Consider the following 20,441-nt stretch of genomic DNA (forward strand, 5'->3'; position numbering starts at 1 on the left):
CTTCCTTCTCTTTACTATAAGAGCAAACAACATTGTAAGCAAAATGTCCACATATCTAACTTTAACTTTCAAGGAAGACAATGAAACATCTTCACATGAGATAAATTGGTATTCTATAAAACTACACATTGTTGCTAAAAGAAGGCAACTAGCGAACTGTTTATGGTAACTGTTCTTTAGAGATGCTGCACACTGGGATGACAGTTATAAAGTATGAAAGGACATTACTCATCTTAGAATTACTGCACAAGATTTTCATCTATGGAAATAAGTCTAAGGCTATATCTACACTTTAAGATTAATGCACAGATGCCACTTTAACAGACACAGCTCAATGCTATGAAGTAATGGGAATTGTAGTTTTGCGAGGCACCAACACTCTCTGACAGATTTGGAAGACCATGTAAAATTACAACTCCCAGGATTCCACAGCTACAATGTAGATGCACCCAACATCCATAAACTTGGACTCTTCAAATGTTTTAGACTATTATTTTCATTATTCACAACCACTTGTCATGCTATGTTGATGTAAGCTGCCAAGCACCACATCTTTATGGACCCATGTTAGTAGAAACTACTCTAGAGAATGCAGAACTCAACTTTCCAGTGCTAGTTGTACTGATCCTCAGTTTAAATGCATCCTCACTTGACTCGCTGTACATAGAGCTTTCTAGTCATCAGCAAGATAATGAGTCTGCATTATTAGACATACAGGCTTGGGTCTTCCTTATCCAGAATTTCAAACTGAAAATCCCTTAAACCTTTAAAATTTTTGCTGACAGCAACCCACTATCCTCTCACTTGCACACAATTCAGCCTTAGGAGATCACTGAACACCTTTACACCTACAAGAAAGATGAAAAGGTGAGAACAATGCACTGAAGAGGAGGGAAAGAGGAGCCCGAATCATAGAATCATAAGAGTTGGAAGCGCCCTTGTGGGCCATCCAATCCAACCCCCTGCCAAGAATCAGGAAATCGCATTCAAAGCACCCCTGACATATGGCCATCCAGCTTCTGCTTAAAAGCCTCCAAAGGAGGAGACTCCACCACAGAATTCCACTGCTGAACAGCTCTCACAGTTAGGAAGTTTTTCCTAATGCGCAGGTGGAATCTCCTTTCATCTAGTTTGAAGCAATTGTTCCATGTCCTAGTCTCCAGGGCAACAGAAAACAATCTTTCGCCCTCTTCCCTGTGACTTCCCCTCACATATTCATACATGGCCCTCATCATGTCTCCTCTCAGCCTTCTCTTCTGCATGCTAAACATGCCCAGCTCTTTAAACCGCTCCTCATAGGGCTTCTTCTCCAGACCCTTGATCATTTTAGTCATCCTTCTCTGGACACATTCAAGCTTGTCAACATCTCCCTTTAATTGCGGTGCCCAGAATTTGACGCAGTGTGATTCCAGGGGCAGTTTGACCAAGACAGAATAGAGGGCTAGCATGACTTCCCTGGATCTAGACGCTAGACTCCTATTTACGCATGCCAAAATCCCATTGGCGTTTTTAGCAGCTGCATGACATTGTTGGTTCATGTTTAACTTGTAGTCCACAAGAATGCCAAGATCTTTTTTACATATACTGCTATCAAGCCAGGCATCCCCCATTCTGTATCTTTGCATTTCATTTTTTCTGCCAAAGTAGAGTATCTTGCATTTGTCTCTGTTGAACTTCATTTTGTTAGTTTTGGCCCATCTCTCTAATCTGATAAGATCGTTTTGAATTCTGCTCCTGTCTTTTGGAGTATTGGCTATCTCTGGCAATTTGGTGTCGTCTGCAAACTAGATAGTCGTGCCTTCTAACCCTTCATCTAAATCATTAATAAAGATGTTAAACAAAACTGGGCCAAGGTGAAATCCTGCAGCACTCCACTCGTCACTTCTTTACAGGATGAAGAGAAAGCATTGGTGAGCACCCTCTGGGTTCATTCACTTAACCAATTACAGATCCACCTAACTGTAGTTTTGCCTAGCCCACATCTGACTAGTTTGCTTTTCAGAATGTCATGGGGGACCTTGTCGAAAGCCTTACTGAAATCCAGATTTATTACATTCACGGCGTTCCCTGCATCTTGTAAAGGTAAAGGTTTTCCCCTGACAATAAGTCCAGTCGTGACTGACTCTGGGGGTTGGTGCTCATCTCCATTTCTAAGCCGAAGAGCCGGTGTTGTCCATAGACACCTCCAAGGTCATGTAGCAGACATGACTGCATGGAGCGCCGTTACCTTCCCACCGGAGCGGTATCTATTGCATGTTTTCGAACTGCTAGGTTGGCAGGAGCTGGGGCTAACAGCGGGTGCTCATTCTGCTCCAGGGATTTGAACCTGGGACCTTTTGGTCTGCAAGTTCAGCAGCTCAGCGCTTTAACACACTGCAACAAGGGTCCCCCGCTCTGCATCTACCCAGCTTGTAATTCTATTGAAAAAAGAGATCAGATTAGTCTGGCATTAATTGTTTTTGATAAATCCGTGTTGACTATTAGCGATGACCGCATTCATTCCTAAGTGCTTGCAGACCTCAGGCCTCTAATGTCTCCTCTGCATAGGAGCCTCTGCCGCTATAGGAGGTGCCTGTGCCAGGCCTCCTTGCCTTCTTTTTCTAGTAGCCTCTATCACTACAGTTGAGGAGAAGATTATTTGTTATCATTGCTTCTGCCTCCTGCTAGGGGCTGGCCTGGGTCCACTGAGAGAAAAGGACCTGCAGTTCTTTTGTCCTGGCTAGTCACACTCTCTCCCTCCTTCCCTCTAACCACTCTCCCTCTGCTTCTGCTGTCAGCAGTGTCCACAAAACTTCAGCTGATTCATTCATGGGTTCCTAGAGAATTCCTGTACTATACAGATACTGTATTTTATGTATATTATAATAAACGTTTTCCAGAATCTGAAAAAACCCCTGAAACCCAAAAAGGTTCTAGTCCCAATTATTTCAGATAAGAGACTCAATTTGTCTATCACTATCAGCTAAATATAATAGAAACATTTGAACAGTATATCTAAAATTTTACATCAGATGAACAAGGTATTTCTCAGTATCGCTCTCTTAGATGATGCACCTATTTACTGAGCAACAAACTATATTAAGTAATTGTTCAAAATGCTGCGTATAGACTTTAACCCAGTGGTTCTCAACTTGTGGGTCCCAGGTGTTTTGGCCTAAAACTCCCAAAAACCCCAGTCAATTTACCAGCTGTTAGGATTTCTGAGAGTTGAAGGCCAAAACATCTGGGGACTCACAGGTTGAGAACCATGGCTTTAACCTTTCCCACAGGTTCCTTATCATGTCATTACTGGCAATTAAAAACAATCCATAATATACCAATGCATACTTAACCTTGCTAGTCACCTCATCTCTTTATTGAATATAGACTTTCCTTTTTCCCTATACAGGAATTACCTTGACAGCTTCTCAGGGCTGCTGAAGCCCGAAAAGGTCCGGCCTGGCTACATTCAGTGCAAAAGTTAAACCACTGTAAAAGAAAAAAAAAGAATAACAGTTCAAAGCTTATCATATTATAACACATAATATTAAAACAATATAACAGGCAAAATTTTGAAGGTAAAAATGCTCCCAAAATGAGGCAACAGAAGTAGTCAGGTATCGGTGTGTTTACAATCCATACATTCATGCTTGGCAAAAACTTTAGGAAACTTTTAATGAACAGCAATGTAACTGTACTGACAATCCATAGAAACACTGCATTCTAACACTCCTAACATTAATTTAGGTATTTCCACATTCGAATATCTGTTTAAAAAACACTGTAGCTGTTCACATCAGACAGTTCCCCATATTGCTGTACTAAATTAAACTATAGAGTATCTAAATCAGCAACAAACCATGATGACAGCAACTGGCCTGAAATGAGTGAAAAACATAAAACTAAAATTTACGTAGTTCTTCAAATGTTGAAACACATCAAGCTCCCTATATCAACTTGTTTAACTAGATTGTCTACATAAATCAAAATAAGCAAGCTGTCAGTTACAAGAACATTCAGGGCACTGTGGTAAATCTCCCAGCAGAGACTCAACTTGTGTGTTTATTATTGTTTTCCCCAGCACAGGTCTTTTGAATGGAAGTTGACTTCTAGCTCTGTAATTACAGTACAATCCCCACATCCATAGAACTGGTAGATACCGTTTCCTACCCACATCTGACAAAATAGATCCTCTCTAGGTATTTCCTAGGTCCTCTAGGCATTTTCTATTATATGCCTCTGCCTGAAGTTACCCGTTTCTTTAGGAACTGTTAATGTCCTCCAAGTTGACTCTATGATAACTTATGTCAGAAGATGTTAATTTCAATACGGTTCACTAATATCCATGGCTTCCTGTTTCAACAGTAAATTCAGAAATGTATGCCATCACAATTCAGGTTTATGTCATTGGACACATATCCAAAAGCCACCAGAGAGCAAGGAAAAGCGTAAAGATGAACTCTCTTCCAATATGAAGGCTTATATAGCAGATGGACACTTCTCCACAAATCCCCCGCAATACTCCCTTTGCCATGCTAGGTAACAGGGCTATGATCTTAAAATGGTATATTTGGAATGATAGCATTGGAAAACATACCTACATCTCTGCAGCTGTGTCTTCCAATGCAGGATCTTGGCCAAAATTGTCAGCCCCGTTTAAAATCTGTTTTTTTTAAGTTTTATGGATGGTGGTGGTAATCATGTCAGTCTATTGCAGAAAAGAAAACACAGACTTGGTTAGAGAATAACACATGTTATCATGGCATAAGTTTTTGTGGAGTCCAATTCAGTTGCATCTGTGCTAAGTATACAAAGGCTTATGCCAAAGAAAGCTTAACAGCCTTTAAGATCCCAAAATACTTTTGTTTTAATAATGTATTGTTTTATATATATTCCAATATACAAAGTAGATATGTTATGATGTGGCTCTGCAAACACAACGAATGTTTAGAAAAGATTTCAAAAGCTGTGAGCTGAGAATTCTGCCAAAAGTAATTTTACATCAAGAGATATAATACACAAAGTTTATTGTGAATTTAAAGACTACCAATTATTTGTCACTAATTTTACATAGTGTTCAAGGCCACAATAGGCAAACTATTCAACCACACTGATGAATTATGAATGACCAGAAACTAGTTTTCAAAATTCTTTCTTCAATTTAGGCTATTAACGAAAATAATTTTGGATGAAAATTTCATACAAGGCAGAGAGCACATTACTAAAAAGTTTTGAAAAACCATCTTTTTCTGCTATGGTGATTTAAATTATAGCAATGAAGATAAATGGCCGAGGGAAGCATTAGTCTGAAGACAATTTCAGACTTCACATGCTGAAATTACAAGATGAATGTAGATACAATAATAATTCCCCAGCCTTGGAAATGTGTATTATGTTCTGTCCCTATTGTGGTTAAGGACGTACTAGTACTATGGTCAACACTAACCAATGTTTGAGCACCTGCATGTTGTTGTGGTTTGTGTAATGAACTACAACTCTGGAGACCAGTGTTAGAATTCCATAGTCAGCCATGGAAACCCACTGGATGACCTTGGGCAAGTCACATTCCCTGAACCACAAAGGCAAACGTAATAGCCCTCCTGCCGCTCCCACAAACAAATTTGGCCCAGCAATTTCTGTGATACATTTGCCTCGGGTCTCCTAAGCTGGAAACTAAGGCACAAAACAACAACTACAATCAATTTTTGCTTCATATCCAGCTTTACCAGAAAATATGGGTAACATTAACTCCTGTGAACTATCCCTAATGCAAAATAACATCACCATCCAAACAAAGGTAGTTGTAACCCCTTTCACTGTGAATAGACATCACATTACTATTAATTAATGCTTTTTCAAAGTGGTTCATGAAAGCTGTGAACTCAAACAAAATAAAACAAAAAAGCTCTATTGTTTAAAAGCACAGAATCATACTGTTCAATCAAAAATATTTGCTAATTATCGCATTATCTCTATCATATTACATTGTTATAGTATTTTTTTCTCTTTGTGACTGCCATAGCAATATTCTGTGTTAGTCTGGGGTTTGTACCTTGAAGTCCAAGAGCCCTCAGGCACAGGACTGTAAATATCCCTTCCTAAACTGCAAATTCCAGGATTTCATGCAATGTTGTCAAGATAGTTAAAGTGGAATAATAGCACAGTAATTGTATAATATGATAATATCCCAAGTCTAAGCTCCTTGACAACAATGTTTTGCTCCGATTTGTACAGGGAAGGTGTTTTTAATATATTGAGGGAGTAGGAAGGGTGTACTAAGAACATCTGCATATGTGCTAGGTGGTTAACTTGTGGTAGTTATGAAGAAGTACTGTATGGCTAAATACAAATTTCTGCAATGTTAGGTAAGTGGAGAATAAAGATTTGGAGATCTAGAAGACTTAATCAAGCGTGACTGGGTTATGGAATATGAATTGAAACAAGTGTGAACACTCAGTTCTGAAGTAATGAGATAGTCTGTCATGCCCTGAACAAACTGTAACCTCCACTTTGCTTAAAATATATAGCAATAATAAAATCTTAACTTACAAACACATGAATACAGCAACTATTTAGCTGCTGTCTTACCACTCGTTTATGGAAATTGCTCTAAGAAGCAACAAATAGCAATGAGCCTCATGAGTCTGTTTTTCAAAATGGTTCAAGAGACTAATCTCTCCTCACCTATAGTTTACTGATCCAAACAATATGAAAAACCATCAAGGAAATTGTGGTTATATTTTGCTATATTAAATAATAATAATAATAATAATAATAATAATAATAATAATAATAATTTATTCTTGTATCTCGCCACCATCTCCCTGAAGGGACTCGGGGCGGCTTACAACAAAGACATGCCCAGCATAACATAACACCATAAAAACAGTGATTTAAAATAGTAGTTAACACAATAAAATCAGTACAAGAAAACACAATAAAATCAGTACAAGAAAACCACACTACAAACTAGAGCTGATAGCTGGCACAACAAAACATTGCATGGAACGTTCCTTGACAAAATTGAAGGAAAAGCTGATAAGGACAGGTTGCTTATCTGTAACCATGTTTCTTCGAGTGTACTCTGTGAATTCACACTAATGGAGAAACTGTGCCTGCGCAGGTTCCGACGGAAACTCTTCCAAGCTGAAGTTCAAATTTTGGCGGTAACCACGCCCCCCTTCCCAAGGGGCATATAAGGCAGCCCCGGGCGCCCGCTCTCCAGTTCCTGCGCCGCCAAGGCAACGAGAAAGGGAGAGGTTTGCCAGAGGGGAAGGAAGGGCGGGTTTGTGTGAATTCACAGAGTACACTCGAAGAAACATGGTTACAGGTAAGCAACCTGTCCTTTTTCTTCGTATACTCTGTGAATGCACACTAATGGAGACTGACACGCTACGGTCCCGGATGGTGGGACAAGGCAAACTCGACAACCAGTGAATGTCCAAACATAAGTTTATTAGGACACATTGAGATAATAGTCCCAAGAGACCAGTGCATTAGGACACATTGAGATAATAGTCCCAAGAGACCAGTGCAATAGGTTGTCCGAAAGGACCAGTGCAACGTCAGTATGAACATAACATAAGAGACAGAACATATCAGGAAAAAACACTGAATAAACGTAATACAATACGAAGTTGAGTACAGTGTATATGAACGCTCTCCCAGGGGAAGAGGGGAAACATCAGATAACCTGACATGCCCATCAGGGTGAATAAAGTGTTACAGAACAACGTCCCAACACAATTAGGGGAAGAACATGTCCTCGGAGGTATAGGCGTAGGGAGAAAACTGGCCCCATAGCTTGAAGGAGAGGTATAGAGAGTCACCTGCGGGTGAGTATAGGGAGAAGGAGGCCGTTTGAGAGTCAGGATAGGCAAGATGAGAGTACCGATCTTGCGAAGGCCAAGTCCTTCAGGGCCTTGTTGTCTAGCCTGTAGTGAGAAACAAACGTAAGTGGGTTCGACCAGATTGCCGCTTTGCAAATGGAGTCGAGCGGGATACCCCTGAGGAAGGCGGTCGAAGCCGAGAGGCCCCTCGTCGATCTCGGACGGATGGATGGAGGGGGAGGGCGCTTGGCCAGTTCGTAAGCCAACTCAATGGCCTGAGCGATCCAATGGGACAACCTTTGGGAGGAGATGGGATTACCCAACTTGTCCGGGGCATAGGCGACAAAGAGTCTCTGAGTCTTACGGATGCCCCTGTTATGGTCCTTGTAGAAAAGGAGTGCTCTGTGAACGTCGAGAAGGTGAAGTTTCCGCTCGAGAGGAGAGGAGGGTTTAGAGAAGAAATCTGGTAGGACAATGTCCTGATTGAGGTGGAAAGCTGACACCACCTTAGGGAGAAAAGTAATGTCCGGGCGAAGGACAGCATGGTCGTGGTGGAAACGTAGATATGGCTCATCGACCCTGAGGGCAGCAAGCTCAGGCGGCCGTCGTGCCGAAGTGATTGCCACTAGGAAGGCTAGTTTCCACGAAAGCAAGCGGAGATCGGTTGAGGCCAGTGGTTCGAAGGGAGCAGATGTGAGTTGAGAGAGCACAAGTTCGAGGTTCCAGCCCGGCGTAGGCGGAAGCGATGGCGGGCAGATGTTATTGTAGCCTCGGAGAAAAGTTTTGATCAGGTGGTGAGAGAAGAGAGACAGCTGACCATGGCATTGAAAAGACCAGGAGAGGGCTGCGAGGTAGGCCTTAATAGAAGCAAGAGAGAGTTTTCTCTCGACAAGAGTCATGAGGAAGTCGAGGACCACCGGTATCGAAGTCGGAAAGGAGTCGATGTCACGGGATCGAAGGAAGGCGTGAAAGCGGGAAAGCTTGTAGGTGTAAGCTTTGGTTGTAGCCGGCTTATGGGCTGCCCGAAGAACATCCTGGAGGTTTTGTGGGAGGGAGGTTAAGTAAGAATCCTCCACGCAGTGAGATGAAGAGAAGGAAGGTCCGGGTGAAGAATCTGACCGTCCTCCCTGGAAAGAAGGTGTGGCGAGGGAGGCAGAGGGCGAAACGTTCCTCTGGAAAGACGAAGAAGGGCCGGGTACCACGGCTGGCGGGGCCAAGCCGGAGCTATGAGGATCGCTGTGACCGAGATCGAGAGGAGTCTTTCGAGGACTTTCGGTATGAGGGGAATAGGGGGAAAGAGGTAAAGCATTTCCGCTGACCAGTCCAGTAGAAAGGCGTCTCCCAGGCAGCCTGGAAAGGAGTTCGGGGGGAGCCTCGCTCCGTAGCGGGATAGCTGAGCGTTTTGGGGAGAGGCAAAAAGGTCCAGAGTAGGTCGCCCCCAATCGAGGAACAGGGTGTGGAGAATTTCGGGATCGAGCTTCCACTCGTGGGAGGAGGAAGTCATCCTGCTGAGGGCATCTGCCAAGTCGTTCTGGGCACCGGGAAGGTGAATCGCGGAGACTTGGACCTCGTGGGCTATGCACCAAAGCCAGAGGCAGGAGGAGAGGTGCATCAGCTTTCTCGAACCCGTACCGCCCTGCTTGTTGATGTAGAAGACTGCTACTAGATTGTCTGATTGAATGAGGACGAATTTGTGGCAGATGAGGCGGGAGAAAGCTTTCAGGGCTTTGAAAATGGCGAGAAGCTTGAGAAAGTTTATGTGGTTGGTCCTCTCGGATGGGGACCAGAGATCTTGGACCGTCAGGCCGTTCATGTGGGCTCCCCAGGCATAGGTGGAGGAGTCCGTGGTTATAGTCATTGCAGGCAGGGTCGGATGAAATGGAAGTCCCCTGCACACGTTTCGGTGAGACGTCCACCATGAGAGGGATCGGCGAACGTTCGACGGTATCGACAGGTACTTCGAGTTGTGGTGGTAGAGCGGCTTGAAAGTGTCTATAAACCACCTTTGTAGGACCCGAAGACGCAGCCTGGCGAATGGGGTCGTGAGAACCGTGGAGGCCATGTGGCCTAGAAGGACTTGAATGGTACAGGCTCAGACCCTCCGGGCGGATTGACATAGGGCGATCTGGTGGCGGAGAGCTAGGAATCTGTCGAGCGGTAACGAGACAGTCTGTGTAACGGAGTCGAAGAGAGCTCCGATGAAGCGAATTTTGGTCGAGATGTGGTGAGATGTGACTTCTCGGCATTGAATTGGAGGCCGAGAGAGTTTAGGAGACGCAGTGTGAAGGAGACGTGGCATTCGAGAAGGGCAGGGTCGGGCCTGACCAGAAGCCAGTCGTCTAGATAAGGAAAGACCGTGATGCCATGTAGCCTGAGATGGGCCGCTACGGTGGCAACAACTTTGGTAAAGACCCTTGGCGCCGTGACTAGGCTGAAGGGTAAAACGGTGAATTGATAAGTTTGGTTGAGGACTTTGAAACAGAGGAAACGTCTGTGAGCCTCCCTTATCGCTACGTGGAAGTAAGCGTCTCGTAAGTCTATGGAGGCAAAGTAGTCTCCTCGCTGCAGCATCGGGAGAATGGAGGCAATAGAGACCATTCTGAATTTGGAAGGACGAATGAAGACATTGAGGGCCCTTAAGTCTAGAATGGGGCGTAGCCTGCCTCCCCTCTTCGGGACCGTGAAGTACCTGGAGAAGAAGCTTTGCGGGTCCAGTTCGGGAGGAGAGAGACGGATGGCCCCTTTGGCCAGAAGGGCATCGATTTCGGCCAGTATTTCTGGAGAAGGAGTTGAAGAGAGAACGTGACCTGTAGGTGGGAGTTCTGTGAACTCTAAGGCATAGCCCTCTTGGACAATGCGGAGAACCCAAGCATCTGAAGTGATGGACTCCCATTGATTGTAGAAGGGGGCCAGGCGGTCGGCGAAGGCACAGGAGTGTCGAGGCAGCGTGGGTTTTACAGCGGTAGCGGACGAGGAGCTTTGGCAAGAAAGGATGGCGTCAGGTACGCCGGTGAGCCTGCGGAGGAGCGGGGGTGGTTTGACCCCGTTGCTTTTGTGGATGAGGCCCTCGACGGGGTTGATGGCTTTGATTGTTCGAGCCCGAGGGGCGTTTGAAAGATTGGTGCCGGAAGGATTGCGGCGGGAAGCGGCGAAAACGATGAGGGAACCAGCGGGTACGCTGTGGCTGTGGTTGGTCGCCACATTTGGACGCAAGAATTTTAAAGTCATGATTCGATTTGAGTTTATCATCGGTACCCGAATTAAATAGTCCGAGTGCGTCAAAGGGGAGGTCCTCAATGACCTGCCTGGAGGATGAGGATAGACCGGACGACCTCAGCCAGGCGTGGCGACGGATGGCAATTGCGTGGGCAATCATCTTGTCCGCCGTGTCCCCGGTATGTTTCGCCATCTGGATTTGGTGGTGGGCGAGCGAGTCAGCTTCCTGTTGGAGGGTGGTAAGAACGGAGCGATCTTCGTCCGACAGTTTCGCGAAGAAGGGTTGTGCCTTCTCCCAGATAATCTGCTGGTAGGCACCCATGCAGGCTCCGTAGTTCGCCATCCGGCAAAGTAAAAGGGCTCCGGAGTAAAGCTTTCGACCCACGGCGTCGAAGCGCTTCCCTTCTCTGTCGGCTGGAGTGTTCGATTGACGACCTGAGGATTGGGAGGCCTTGACGAACAGGGAATTAGGGTCGGGGTGGTGCTTCAGCCACTCCAGGGTATCGTCGGAGGTATGGAGGATGGGGTTTTCCAGGAGGCCTGGATAACGTCCAAGAGATAAGGCAAGAAAGGGAGTAGCGTGGCCGGCGGAGCTTGGGCTTGCACCCTTTTGGAAACTGGATCAGACACTGCTTTGGAGGTCTGCTTAATCTCCATACCCAGGGCATCAGCCATTCTGACCATTTGATCAGAGAAAGCACGAATATTGTCAGTAGGTGAAGGCGGGTCCGCCTCATATGCATCATGAGGAGGAGAAAGGTCGAGGCCGAGAGAGACCACCGAGGCCGAGAGGACAGAGTCTGGGCGGTCAATGTCGACATCTTCCTCCTCAGCCCCTTGGGGGGACTGAGGGGGAGAAGAAAGTACAGTCTCGGGGGGAGGCATGGCCTCACGGGAGGAGACGGCCGGGAGCTGAGAATCTTTGGAGGCTGAGGCCTGGGCCGCTCGAGCCAGGCGAGCCGTTTGTCTGCTCCGGTGTCGAGGTCGGAGGAAAGAGCTGTTGGCGCGATGAGTGAAGCGGTGCAAGAGGCTCCGGTACTGGTACCCTGACCACCATTTGGGTAGAGTGGTGGGGTGAGTCCTGCAGCTCTCCGTCAGATAGGGGCTGCGGAGGGGATTGAGAGACATCTCTAGGCCTCTGGGCCGGCACAATCGGCGAAGACCTTCTCGAGGAGGTTGCCGAGGAGGGCGGCGGGTCCCTTTTTGAGGAAGCCGAAGAAGAGGAGCGCTGAGTCAGCCGTTTCTTCGTCGGCGGTTGCTTAGACGCAACCCTCAAGGATTTGCCTGGTGTTGGAGGAACCACAGCTGAGTCAGATTGCGCTCGACGAGACTCCTCGTGAGCCCTCTTAAAGGCTATTTTGATAGCAGAGGAGGACGGAGGGGAGCCGATACGAGACCGGACCGAGGTTATAGAGGCGAGAGAGCTCGACGTCGAGGAAGGCCCCACCTTTCCGGAGCGGGTCGACACGGTAGCCGTCGTCACGGTACACGGTGGCTTGACAGGCTTAGCGGCCCTGGAAGTTCTAGACGCCCTGGACGAGACCGAGGAGGCTTTAGCTGTCGGTGCCCTAGCTGTCGGCGCCGACATTGCTCTCAGAGCTGAAGACGACGACGCACTCGACGTCGACGGAGTCGGTTCTGGAGCGAGAGATCTTTCGTAAAGCGCCGCTCTGAGCCTAGCGGCTCTGTTCTTTCTGGCCTGAGCCGTGAGAGCTAGGCAGAAGCGGCAGGTACCGACTACATGAGCCTCGCCAAGACAGAAGAGGCACTTGGCGTGGCCGTCGGAATCAGGAATTTTAGCAGCGCACTGCGTGCAGCGTTTGAAACGAGTAGTAGACATGCGAAGAGACCGAAGTGAACCTTGCGGCGGAAAAAAAGGAACTGGAGAGCGGGCGCCTGGGGCTGCCTTATATGCCCCTTGGGAAGGGGGGCGTGGTTGCCGCCAAAATTTGAACTTCAGCTTGGAAGAGTTTCCGTTGGAACCTGCGAAGGCGCAGTTTCTCCATTAGTGTGCATTCACAGAGTACACGAAGAAAAAGGAGAAGACCTGGCTCTGGCTCACGAATGGGACCCTGAAGAAGAAGACAGAAGGCCTGATCCTTGCAGCCCAGGAACAAACCATCAGAACAAATGCAATTAAGGCCAAGATCGAAAAATCAGCTGATGACCCAAAATGCAGACTGTGCAAGGAAACCGACGAAACCATTGATCATCTCCTCAGCTGCTGTAAGAAAATTGCACAGACAGACTACAAACAGAGGCACAACTACGTGGCCCAAATGATTCATTGGAACTTATGCCTCAAGTACCACCTTCCAGCAGCAAAGAACTGGTGGGATCACAAACCAGCAAAAGTATTGGAAAATGAACATGCAAAGATACTGTGGGACTTCCGAATCCAGACTGACAAAGTTCTGGAACACAACACACCAGACATCACAGTTGTGGAAAAGAAAAAGGTTTGGATCATTGATGTTGCCATCCCAGGTGATAGTCGCATTAACGAAAAACAACAGGAAAAACTCAGCCGCTATCAGGACCTCAAGATTGAACTTCAAAGACTCTGGCAGAAACCAGTGCAGGTGGTCCCGGTGGTGATCGGCACACTGGGTGCCCTGCCAAAAGATCTCAGCCGACACTTGGAAACAATAGACATTGACAAAATTACGATCTGCCAACTGCAAAAGGCCACCCTGCTGGGATCAGCGCGCATCATCCGAAAATACATTACACAGTCCTAGACACTTGGAAAGTGTTCGACTTGTGATTTTGTGATATGAAATCCAGCATATCTATCTTGTTTGCTGTGTCATAATAAAATAATAATAATAATTTATTCTTGTATCTCGCCACCATCTCCCCGAAGGGACTCGGGGCGGCTTACAACAGGGACATGCCCAGCATAACAACATAACACCATAAAAACAGTGATTTAAAACAGTAGTTAACACAATACAGCAATAAAATGTGCACATTAAATAAATACCTTAAAACTCAACATCGATACACATATAATAAAAAGTGAATAGTGCAAGGACTCTGAAAGGGTCCATGAGTAAAATCAGGGCAGGAAGGGATGAACTAAGGTTCCAATAAAATGCTAGGACATATAGAGTGGGGAGCAATAAGAAGGTACCGTACAATTTTCACATCTGGTGGCCGTTTTACTGAAAAGCACTTCGGAAAATCCATATTTTCAGTTCCCGACGGAAGATGGGCAGTGAAGGAGCTAATCTAATCTCCTTGGGGAGTGAGTTCCAGAGCCAGGGAGCCACCTCCGAGAAGGCCCTCTCCCTCATCCCCACCAACTGCGTTTGAGACAGAGGCGGGAGCGAGAGGAGGGCCTCCCCAGAGGATCTTAGGGCCCGCGCGGGTTCGTAGGGGAGGAGGCGACTGCGGAGATAGAAAGGTCCAGAACAGTTTAAGGCTTTATAATAATCTGCACTTTGAATTGGGCTCAGAAACTTATCGGCAGCCAGTGGAGCTGCTTAAACAGGAGGGTTGACCGCTCTCTGTAGCTAGCTCCGGTTATTAATCTGGCTGCCGATCTTTGTACTAGCTGTAGTTTTCGGGCCGTCTTCAGAGGCAGCCCCACGTAGAGTGCATTGAAGTAGTCCAACCTGGAGGTAACTAAGGCATGGATCACCATAGCCAAGTCAGACTTCACAGGTATGGTTGCAGCTGGCGTACAAATTTTAGTTGTGCAAAGGTACTCCCGACCACCGCCGACACCTGAGCCTCAAGCGTCAGCGTTGAATCCAGGAGGACCCCCAAGCTGCATACCTGTGCCTTCAGGGGGAGAGCGACCCCGTCGAGCACAGGTTGCCACCCTATGCCCCAATCGGCCATGTGACTGACCTGGAGGACCTGTCTTGTCAGGACTTTCAACTTGTTTGCCCTCATCCAGTCCATCACAGCAGCCAAGCACTGATCTAGAACCCGAGGGGCTTCCTTGGAATTTGGTGGAAAGGGGTAGTAGAGTTGAGTGTCATCCGCGTAGAGATGGCACCCAACTCCAAAACTCACCCAGCGGTTTCATGTGGATGTTAAAAAGCATGGGAGACAGAATGGACCCCTGCGGGACACCACAGGTCAATGGCCAGGGATCCGAGCAGGAGTCTCCCAGCTTCACCAACTGGGAACGGTCCTCCAGGAAGGAGCGGAGCCATTGCAAAGAAATACCCACAATAACCATTCCGGAGAGTTGTCCCAGAAGGATACCATGGTTGATGGTATTGAAAGCCGCTGAGATGTCCAAGAGAACCAACAGGGTCACACTACCCGTCGAGTTCCCTGCGAAGGTCATCCAGCAAGGCGACCAAAGCCATCTCAGTACCGTGACCGGGCCTGAACCCAGACTGTGATGGATCTAGATCATCGGTCTCAGTCAGGAACCCATCAGTCAGGAACCCCTGAACTTACAATAACAATGAAATGCAAAATTTAAATGTTTGAAGTAATGAAACAGAACAAGAACTTAATATTACAGTGTAAAAGTGGAAAAATATGCTACATGCTTAGCTTTTATAGAACATGGATACTATTTTTAAATGAGGAAAGCCCTTAGAAATTTAAACTTAGATGGCAGAAACAAATCCTGCAGAAAAGAAGGTCACGCCAATGCTTTCACTATGTTCAAGCAAACACAATCTCAGAATCACTGATGAATATTTACATCATGACAAAAATATGAAGTTACTATCCTTCCAAAAATTTTAACTATTGTAGGAATAACAAAATTTATGTTGGGATGCCTAGAATTAAACAAGTTACACTAAGAAAGTCACTTCCTTTTAAACATACTCTGAAGTTGTATAGAAGCTGACAGAATTGATAGCATTATCACTCAGAACACAAAAAGTGACCAAAAAATTAATATACCGTACATTTCCCAGATTCCATTCTATACTTCCAAAAATGAGATAATTTCATTGTCTGAAAATAGATTATTGATTTGCTTTAGCCTCAAAATGTTAATATGTCTCTATTACATATTTTTGAGATTAGTTCCATGCCTTTTTACAATATCACTAAGGCAGCTAAAGGGTGATAAATACAGACTACTGGTTAAATAATCGCTGAGCATTCCTTGTCTAAGAAAACCCTATAAAATCCATGGAATTTTCATAAGCCCACAGCCAACTTGAAGGCACACACACACTTCAATTTTGCCAATATATACGAAGCAACAGCACCTAAATTATGATCTGTTTAGAAAGCAACTGTGAACAAGATATAGGGAAACAGTATGCAACAGACAGGAGAAGAAAGTTGCATCAGTTTTAGTTAGTAGTTTGCTATCTGAAATATGTTCTCATGATACTTTAGTAAACCATATCACACAAAACTGTTTTCTCACCTTTACTGTTCTTTTTCTTGTCACACAAGTATTGTAACATTCAGATTTAACATACCATATCTAAATCACTTCATATTTCCATCAAAAACAAAAATACTTAAAGGGTTACCAATCGTAATTTGTGACATGGAGTCTAAATTTATTATATGTAACTTTTATGTAGCTGCCACTCTCTTGGTGTTCTAGGAAGTTCTGTTGGTCAAGAGACAAGGGGAGTGAGGGAAAAAAGAGAAAGATGCAAGCAGCCGGATTATATTTATTTATATCCTTCAGGATCATTTTTCATGTTGCATTCAAAGGGGACTGTTAGAACCAGAGGTGCTATAAATAAGACTTTACACCAGAGGCTTCTTGACTGTCCTCAGCATCAGTTCCTGCTCTTGACTGACCACCACAGAAGCAGGAGTCTAAAGCTTGAGAGGAGATTTGGGAGGGGAGGGAGAGGAAGCTCTGATCAGCCAGGCAGTATCCCAAATACTTTATAGATCAACAACCAATCAGGACTCCCAACCCTCCACTGTCTGACTTGTGCCTTTGATGGGAGACTGAAATGACACACAGGTTAAGCATAACAGAATTTTAAATACTCCGAAGTTGTCTACATAGGTGGTATAATTGTGACAGCTTTGCTTTCTGGACATTTCAATGTATACAAACTTTTAAAACACTGGGTATAAAATTACCATCAGGCTATGAAGATAAGGGGTATTTCATGTTTAGATTTGTGTCTCATCTCCCAAGATTATGTGCATAAGCAAATACAGGTATTCCAAAATCCAAAACACTTCTGGTTCCAAGCATTTTGGATAAGGGGTACTCAACTTTCCTTAACCATATAGGAAGCAAACTCGGTTCGTTTTTGTCTTTACACTTGCAGTCAATATCAATTTCAGAGTTTGGCTAGGATCAGGGATCGGAAACGTTACTTTTAGGTCTCCCATTATCCCCAGTCAGTGTTTCTAACGTCTCCCATTATCCCCAGTCAGTGTTTATAACGGATAGATTGCCTGGGGTATGCTGGGAGCTGTTGCCCAAAAAGGGATCTTTTGCACTCTGGGGTAGAATCACAAAGTCGGAAGACACCACAAGGGCCATCCAGCCAAACCCTTGCCATAATCAAATCACTCCTGACAAATAGCCATCCAGCCTCTGCTTAAAAATCTCCAGAGAAGGAGATTCTACCACATCAGGAAGATCGTCCTAATGTTTACGTGCAATTTGAATCCAATGCTCCATGTCCCAGTCCCCAGGGCAACAGAAAACAACTTTGCTCCCTCCACAATACGACATTTAAAAATATTTATTAATTAAATAAAATAGTCATACATTTGCAAGTGTTTGTTGCATACCATGCAATATTTTCCAGCTATTCATGTTACATTATCATTTCTCACATATCTTTTCTTTATTCTTTAAGGGGTCAGTCTTCTATTTAAAAAGCACATATAAAGGTATAATCGGCTCTAAATTAATATCTGCTTCCTACTTGTCTACATCCCTTATGTGCATTTTTAGTTTATTTATACTTTATTAAGATGTTGAATCACTAGTTGCCATTCATGAACAAAGTTCTCTAATAGTTCTCCTCATTAGAGTAGTTATTTTGTCAATTATTAGTAAATCTGTAATGTATTTTTCCCATTCTTCTAAGGGAGGTACCTCTGAGGTTTTCCAATAGCTCACATATACTATTTGAGCTGCCACTGCCATGTAAAACAATTTTTCCCAAAATTTCCTTTCTAGTTCTTCATCTGGCATGTTCAAAAGGTACATTTGTGGTGTCATTTTAAAGTTAGTGTTTAGCATCTTTTCGAGATATACATGAATCTGCTTCCAATGGTTTTCAACTTTGTTGCATGTTCACCACATGGGGTAAAATGTGCCTTTTTCTTTTCCACCTTTCCAACATTTGTCGGTGCAGTTGTACATATTACTACATTTCCCCCCCAAATATTTAAACATGGCTGCCATCTCCCTCCCAGCCTTCTTTTCTCCAAAGTGCACCCATCTCTCATTGGACTTAGCCTCCAAATCACTGCTCAATTTTGACCGAGTTTAAATCGAGTCTGTGTCTGGTGATCACTAAGGCATGCCAGTTGCGCGTGGGGGTTTCCTTGGTAAATTTCTTTGTAGGATTGTTGACGAAGGCTTTCATGGCCTGAACCACTGGGTTGTTGTGAGTCTTCCGGGGTGTATGGCCATGTTCTAGAAGCATTATCTCCTGACATTTCACCCACATCTATGGCTGGCATGCTCAAAGGTTGAGGGATCTGTTGAAAGTAAGTAAGTGAGGTTTATATATCTGTAGTGTATCCAAGGTGGGGGAAAGAACTCTTGTCTACTTGAGGTATGTGTGAATGTTGCAATTTGCCACCTTAATGGCCCGCAGTTACAAGATCTGGCTGGTAGCTGCTTGGCCCTAATTGATTCTTTATCTATCTACCTCACCCAATGGATTTATAATTTTCACTCCTTGCACTTTGGCCCAGTTCACCCTCGTTCAATTCCTGTTTTGTTTTTTATACCATGTTTTATTATGTTATTGTTACTATTTTACCGTTTTACTATGTTACTGTGTAAGCATTTTAACCTGCTGATGAAGCATGTATGTATGTATTTTATTTTGCTTTATTGTAATTGCCTGGGCTTGGCCCCATGTTAGCTGCCCCGAGATCCTTTGGAGATGGAGGCAGGGTACAAAAATAAAGCTATTATTAGTGTTGTTTGTTATTCTATGCTTTTTGAGTCTTCATAGGAGCTTTGCCGCTGAGCATCGCGGATAAGGGATACTCAAACTGTACTTAACCTTGTGGCGAGGACACTCCCAGCCGCGGTAGGTCTCTTGGGGGCTCTTATTTGGAGGAGGAAAAAGATAACGACGACCATCACCTTCGAAACTTCTTTCCCAAGAGGAGTCTCTCTGGTCTAGGCATGGGCAAACTTGGGCCTTCCCTCTCCAGGCATTTTGGACTTCAACTCCCACCATTCCTAACAGCCTCGGGCCCCTTTCTTTTTCCCCTCTTTTTCCGCTTAACGGCTGAGGGGGAAAAGGAAGGGGCCCGAGGCTGTTAGGAATGGTGCGAGTTGAAGTCCAAAAGGTCTGGAGGGAAGGCCCAAGTTTGCCCGTGCCCGCTCTGGTCTGACTCCAAGCCCTTTGCGGGAGAGCCCCACTGCGCATGCGCGTAAGAAGCAATTTCACCCCCTCAGGCTACATTCGAATAGCCTGGTTTCAGCAACTACGGAAAAGGAAGCTATTTCCCTAACGACCCTCCTCGTCCCAAATGGCCACCCTCACGACCTGACCTATCCGCCTTTAAATAACAGTCTCATCATATCGCTAGCCGGCTCTGAGGAGATTTTTCCCACCCAAAAGGAGGCCGCGAAACAGGCCCAATAAGCCTGCAAGCCCGAATAATCCCCGGCCCGGAGGAAGGTCCGGAGGTTGAGGCCTGCCCCGCCGCTCACCTACAAAAAAAACCACCGAGGCCGCGCGTCGACTCTTCGCCTCAGGCCTTCGGAGGAAGCCGCTTTTTCCCGCCCGTTTCGCCCGCCGGGCAGGCGCCGAAATGCAAACAAGCGGCGGGCGACGGGGAGGGAAACGGGGAGGCGGGGGAACCACCACCAAGAGATAAACTTTCCTCGTCGCCGTCGTCTCACTCCCTTGCGGGGCACGAACCCAAACACATCAAGGCCCGCCCCCGACAACGTCTATTGGACAGCGCTGCAATAACGCGGCCGCCAATTGGCTCGTGCGCCTAGCCGTCAGAGGAGAACCCGCCCCCTTGGCCGCTTTCTCTTCGGTTTCTATTCGCTCAAGCGTTAAAAACCTCAAGAGGGATTCGTTGCCCGAGATGCCGATCATGCCAAACCACGCCTTGGGGGTTTATCATAATAATCGGGCAAGCATGTAAATCAACCGCCTCCCTATTGGTTCTCCGGGGTTTATCCTACATCGTTTTAACTCGATGCCTCAGCCTTAGCTTTCTTCTCATTGGCTAAAAACGCTGCCCATCAGCATGAATGGCAGATTTCCCCCCCCCATACTTTGATTTGATTGG

The 20,441-nt window shown here is 45.6% G+C and overlaps 1 protein-coding gene across 22 annotated transcripts in view; it reads right to left on the reverse strand.

The window, feature by feature from the left end:
* Positions 1–20,084, reverse strand: part of tnrc6b (trinucleotide repeat containing adaptor 6B) — a 139,547-nt gene extending 119,463 nt beyond the window's left edge. For 12 of the 22 annotated variants that reach the window (XM_062981030.1, XM_062981027.1, XM_062981025.1 and 9 more), the window contains exons 1-3: positions 19,849–20,084; positions 4,577–4,687; positions 3,396–3,468 (exon numbers count right to left, since the gene is read on the reverse strand). The gene's annotated coding sequence lies outside the window, so the exon portion shown is untranslated. The remainder of the gene's footprint in view (positions 1–3,395; positions 3,469–4,576; positions 4,688–19,848) is intronic. The other 10 variants (XM_062981031.1, XM_062981016.1, XM_062981020.1 and 7 more) reach the window with 6 other exon arrangements.
* Between the last annotated feature and the right edge of the window lie 357 nt (positions 20,085–20,441).

Source organism: Anolis carolinensis, chromosome 5 (genome assembly GCF_035594765.1).
Source record: "Anolis carolinensis isolate JA03-04 chromosome 5, rAnoCar3.1.pri, whole genome shotgun sequence".
In the NCBI taxonomy this organism is placed as follows: domain Eukaryota; kingdom Metazoa; phylum Chordata; class Lepidosauria; order Squamata; family Dactyloidae; genus Anolis; species Anolis carolinensis.